This window comes from Triticum aestivum, chromosome 2D, assembly GCF_018294505.1.
Source record: "Triticum aestivum cultivar Chinese Spring chromosome 2D, IWGSC CS RefSeq v2.1, whole genome shotgun sequence".
In the NCBI taxonomy this organism is placed as follows: Eukaryota; Viridiplantae; Streptophyta; class Magnoliopsida; order Poales; family Poaceae; genus Triticum; species Triticum aestivum.
In genome coordinates, this window is record NC_057799.1 from 546,120,170 (window position 1) to 546,126,169 (window position 6,000).

Genomic DNA, 6,000 nt, shown 5'->3' on the forward strand with positions numbered 1-6,000 from the left:
TCGTCTTCACCGGCTCCACTCTTGGTTATCTCGTCCCTTTACTTTCGCAAGCTTACTTGTGTTAAATCCCTTGCTTGCTTGTGTGCTAGTTGTCATTGCATCATATAGGTTGCTCACTTAGTTGCATATCTAGACAACCTACTTTGATGCAAAGTTTAAATTGGTAAAGAAAGCTAAAAATTGTTGTTGCCTATTCACCCCCCCTCTAGTCAACTATATCGATCCTTTCAATTGGTATCAGAGCCTCGTCTCTTTATTAAGGACTTTACTGTCCGAAGATTATGGTTGACGTCGTAGACGGTGTGGAGGAGCAATCCGGTGTGAATCCGGTCTCGTCTACGGGAGATGGGGGAACCGCGGTCTCTCGTGAGGAATTTAATGTGGCGTTGGACACATTATAAACCTCCATGACTACCGAGGTCGAAAGCATGTTTAATAAATTCTTAGAAGGGCTTAAACTTTCCACCGCACCGTTGAATGTGGGTGATCCCGCCAACAAGGTGACGGATGCTACCCGCGACAAAGGGGAAGCTACTAGCGAGAAAGCTCCTTCTTCTAGTGGTAAAAATTGCACTGGCATCTTTGCCCATGTGGAACCTCCACTTGTCTATGGTGGACCGCTCCCTTCCACTCATTTGAATCATGCCGGCCCGGCCCCTAAGATTGAGAAGAATGTAGATTTTGATTCTTGGGTCTATCATTTTAAGCGTCATTTAAATCATGTGAACACTAACCTTTGGAGAATCATTGAAGAAGGTTTCTATCCGCATGACCGAAGTAACTTCACTCCTAGAGAAGTTGTGGATCATCAATTCAAAGAGAATGCTCTCTTCATCATCCAAGAAGCAATCCCACCCGAAGATCTTCCTCATCTCCGGCCCTACACCGTGGCCAAAGATGCTTGGCTCCAAGTTGTTTCCCTCTATCGGGGAAGCGCAAGCATTCAACGCTCCAACTATGAAGTGGTGCAAGATGAAGCCGATGAGTTTGCAATGAAAGAAGATGAAGAACCTCGTGAGCTTTTTCGGAGAGTAACCAAACTCGCGGTCTCTCTCCGAGATCATGGAAGTAAGGACACGGATGACAATTGGATCAAGCGCAAATTCCTCAAGGCAATGATGCCCTACCACAAAGCCATGTCCTCCGTCATTCGTCAAAGGCCGGACTTCCACACCTTGTCCTCAAGTGAAGTGTTGGATGAGTTCGTTGCCATGAGCATCTTGGACAAGACCGCCGACAATGCGGTTCTTCGCTCTCAAAGAGTAAAGAAGCCCAACCTTGCTCTAAAGGCCAAGGTTAGTATGGAGGAAGAGGATGAAGAGGAAGAAGAAGAGAGCAACCTCGAAGATACGAAGTATGCCTATCATGAACACATGGCTCTTGCTTCAAGGCAATTTTGGAGCAAGAAGAACACAAGGCCAAACTTCAACAAGAACAATTCAAGTGGCGCAAAGGGCAAGCAACGAGTGAGGACTTGCTTCAATTGTGGCAATGTGAGCCACTTTGTTGCGGAGTGCCCTTACGAGAAGAGGGAAGACAATGGTGGCAAGCTCATTCGAAAGGACAAGGCCAAGTCGTTCCCCAACAAGAGCAACTTCACCAAGAAGACTCCTCCCAAGGCATTGGTGGTACAAGAAGAGTACAATGAGGATGATGACGATGATGAAGATGGTGAGTCGGTTGCCATGGCCTCCGTTGCCATTGCGATGACTCCACGGATGTCTCTCTTCGACTCACCCAATGAGAACATCACCGCCAAGTGCCTCATGGCTAAAGCCACCAACAAGGTAACCCCCAACATCAAAACTACCATCATTAATCATCCTTCTTCGACGGATAGCATTGATGAACATGAGGGGACAAATGTGGAGGAAAATGAGTTTGAGACCTTTATGGGTAAACTCAAGGGTAAATCCAAGAAGCACTTCGTTGCTCTCTTGGAACAACTTGGTGAAGCCAATGACATGATCGAGGCTCACGAAGATACCATCTCTAAGATGGAGGGGCATAGTCGTGACTATGCCGATGAGATTTCGGATCTTTCCAATGCTCTTGACGAAGAGCGTGGTCTTCGTTTGGCTCTTGAGGAGTCATACAACGATGATCATGCTAAGTTAAAGAAAGATCTTGATCATGCTCTTGTTGTGTCTCGTGTGCTAAACTCCGAGAAGGCAAAGCTTGGGGTTGATCTTGCTAGACTCAAAGAGGAGTTTGACATTCTCGACAAGGCTCACAAAGTCTTGAAGGGTGTTCATGCTAGCCTCAAGGAGTCTCATGATCAACTCCAAGTGAAGCTAACTAAGGAGAAAGCCACCTTTCCTCATATGGTGTTAATTGATAATGCAAATGCTACTAACCCTTGTTGTGAGCATGTGCATCTTGTTGAGGAGAATGCTAAGTTGAAGGAGCAACTTGAGAAAGGCCTTGTGTCATGCATACAAGGTGAGAAGAACCTCAACGACCTTTTGAGCAATCAAAAGGAAGTTGTGGCCAAGGAGGGGATTGGGTTCGCACCCAAGCCCAAGAACAAGAAGAAGAATGACAAGACCAAACGACCTCCTCCTCTCAAGCAAACTTTTGTGAAGGAGGGAGAGGGTGCTTCCAAGGAGAAGAAGAACAATGCGAAGGGTGGCGGTGTCAAGAAGGGCAATGCCACCCCTTCCAACAAAGCCGGCGACTTTAATCCTTCTTATGTGCTATGCCGTGCTAGTGATGGGCATGTTTATGCCAAATTTGTTGGTTCTCCTCATGAGTATATTGAATGGTCTATTTGGGTTCCTAAGACCCTTGTTACTAACATCAAAGGACCCATTACAAAATGGGTACCTAAAACCAAGCATTGATCTCTTGTAGGTGTTTGCTTCCGGTGGGGGATCATGGTTGCTCGATAGTGGAGCTACAAATCATATGACCGGAAGCAAGGACTTGGTGGTGGACGTGCACAAGATTCCATCTATGCCCACCAATGTCGAGTGGGGTGATGCCTCGTCTTCTAAGGTATTGGGACTCGGCAAAGTTGTCATTTCTCATGATCTCACGATCGAGAAAGTCATGCTTGTTGAGTCCCTTGCATACAATTTACTTTCCGTTCGTCAACTTGCAATCATGGGTTTTGCCACCTTCTTTGATATTGATACCGTGGCCCTCTTGTGGAGCAAGACTCTTAAAGTAGCCTTTGTTGGGCATGTCGAGAACGGTCTCTATGTGATTAACTTTTCGGAGCGACCCACTAAGACCGCGACATGCCTAATGGCTAAAGTTGACGTGGGATGGCTTTGGCATCGCCGTTTAGCCCATGTCAATATGAGATCTTTGCAAAGTCTTCTCAAGGGGGACCATGTCCGTGGACTAACGAACGTTAGTTTTGCTAAAGATCGTGCTTGCAGTGCTTGTATCGAAGGAAAGCTTCATGAGAAGGCTCACCCTCCCACGACTCTCATTTACTCGAAGAGGCCTTTGGAGCTCCTTCATTTGGATCTCTTTGGGCCTCCATCCTTTGATAGTCTTGGGGGTAGAAAGTATTGCTTGGTGATTGTGGATGACTATTCAAGATACACTTGGGTGTATTTCTTCAAGAGGAAGAGTGAGACCCAACAAACCGTCATTGACTTTGCAAATGAAGCCCAACGTCAACACAATGCAAAGATCTTGACAATAAGAAGTGACAACGGCACCGAGTTCAAGAACTACACCTTGGATGAGTTTCTTAGTGATGAGGGGATCAAGCATCAATATTCCGCACCTTACACCCCTCAACAAAACGGTGTTGCGGAGAGGAAGAACCGGACGTTGATGGATGCCGCAAGGACCATGATGGCGGAGTTCAAGTCTCCATACAACTTTTGGGCCGAAGCCATCAACACCGCGTGTCATGCATCCAATCGGCTCTACCTCCGCAAGGGCTTGAACAAGACTCCATATGAGATACTCACCGGTAACAAGCCCAACCTCAAGTACTTTCGGGTGTTCGGGTGTAAGTGTTTCATTCTCAAGAAAGGTGTTCGGTTGTCTAAATTTGAGGCTAGAGCTTATGAGGGCATATTTGTTGGTTATGCTACAAACTCTCATGCTTACCGTGTCCTCAATAAATCCACGGGACTTATTGAGGAGACGTGTAACGTGGAGTTTGATGAGAATAACGGCTCCCAAGTGGAGCAAAGTGGCACTTGTGATGTAGGTGATGAAATTCCTCCTCAAGCCATAAGAAGAATGGGTGTTGGTTTTATCCTACCCATTGAGGAACCCCTTGTGGCCGAAGGAGAAGGACAATGCTCCACTCAAGTGGAGCCATCACCAACCCAAGGCCCACACGCTTCCGAAGAACAAAGTGAAGGCCCTCAACCTCATGAACAAGACCAAGGGCAAGATCATGCTCAAGACGGTGGTGACACACCAAGTGATGCCCAAGGTCAAGTTCTCTCCTCCGAGCAAGTTCAAGATCAAGAACAAGCTCAAGACGGCGCTCAAGATGATCAAGTGACCGCTCCTCAACTCACCACCGAGGAGGAATTGGAGCGTCGTGCCGCCAAGATTGCTTCCAAGCTCTCCACCAAGGGTCATCTCATGAAGAATGTGCTTGGAAGCATTCAAAAGGGGGTAAGCACTCGTAGACAATTGGCAAACTATTGTGAACATCACGCGTTTGTCTCTTGTGTGGAACCCCAAAAGGTATATGAAGCACTCGAAGATCCGGATTGGCTCAATGCCATGCATGAAGAACTCAACAACTTCGAGTACAACAAGGTGTGGAGATTAGTGCCAAGGCCAACGGGGAACCACAATGTCATTGGAACCAAGTGGATATTCAAGAACAAGCAAGATGCTCATGGGACCATCATCCGCAACAAGGCACGATTGGTGGCACAAGGCTACTCCCAAGTCGAGGGTATCGACTACGGTGAAACCTTTGCTCCCGTTGCTCGCCTTGAATCTATTCGTTTGTTGATTGCTTATGCTTCTCATCACAACTTTAAGTTGCAACAAATGGATGTGAAGAGTGCTTTTCTTAATGGTCCTATTAATGAGTTGGTTTATGTCAAGCAACCCCCCGGGTTCGAGGATCCCTACTTTCCCGATCATGTGTATCAACTCGATAAGGCACTCTATGGCCTTAAGCAAGCCCCACGTGCGTGGTATGACCATCTTACCGAGTTGTTACAAGATCGTGGGTTTGAAGTTGGGCTAATCGACCCCACTCTTTTTACTAAGAAGGTCAAAGGGGAGTTGTTTGTGTGCCAACTATATGTTGATGACATTATCTTTGGTTCCCCTAACAAAGCTTTCAATGAGGAATTTGCCGCACTCATGACCTCAAAGTTCAAGATGTCTTCCATGGGAGAGTTGAAGTTCTTTCTCGGTTTCGAAGTAAAGCAAAGAAGAGAAGGAACCTTCATCAACCAAGCCAAATACACTCAAGACATGCTCAAGAGATTCAAGCTAAGTGATGTCAAGCCGGCGTCCACTCCAATGCCCACCAAGTGCCAACTTGACATCGATCCCAATGGTAAAGCGGTGGATCAAAAGGTATATCGCTCCATGATTGGTTCCTTACTTTACCTTTGTGCATCTAGACCGGATATCATGTTGAGTGTGGGAATTTGTGCACGTTTTCAAGCCGCACCTAAGGAAAGCCACTTTGTGGCGGTCAAGCGAATCTTTCGATATTTGGCTCATACCCCAAACTTTGGCTTATGGTACCCAAGAGGAGCAAACTTCAAGCTTGTAGGGTATTCGGACTCCGATTGGGCGGGAGACAAAGTGGATAGGAAGTCCACTTCCGGAGGGTGCCAATTCCTTGGTTGCTCTTTGGTAAGTTGGTCTTCTAAAAAGCAAAGTTGTGTGTCTCTCTCGTCCACCGAAGCGGAGTATGTGGCGGCCGGCAGTTGTTGTGCACAACTCTTATGGATGAGGCAAACTTTAAAGGATTACGGTTTCATTTGTGACAAAGTGCCTCTTTGGTGTGACAATGAAAGTGCCATCAAGATTTCTCTCAACCCGGTG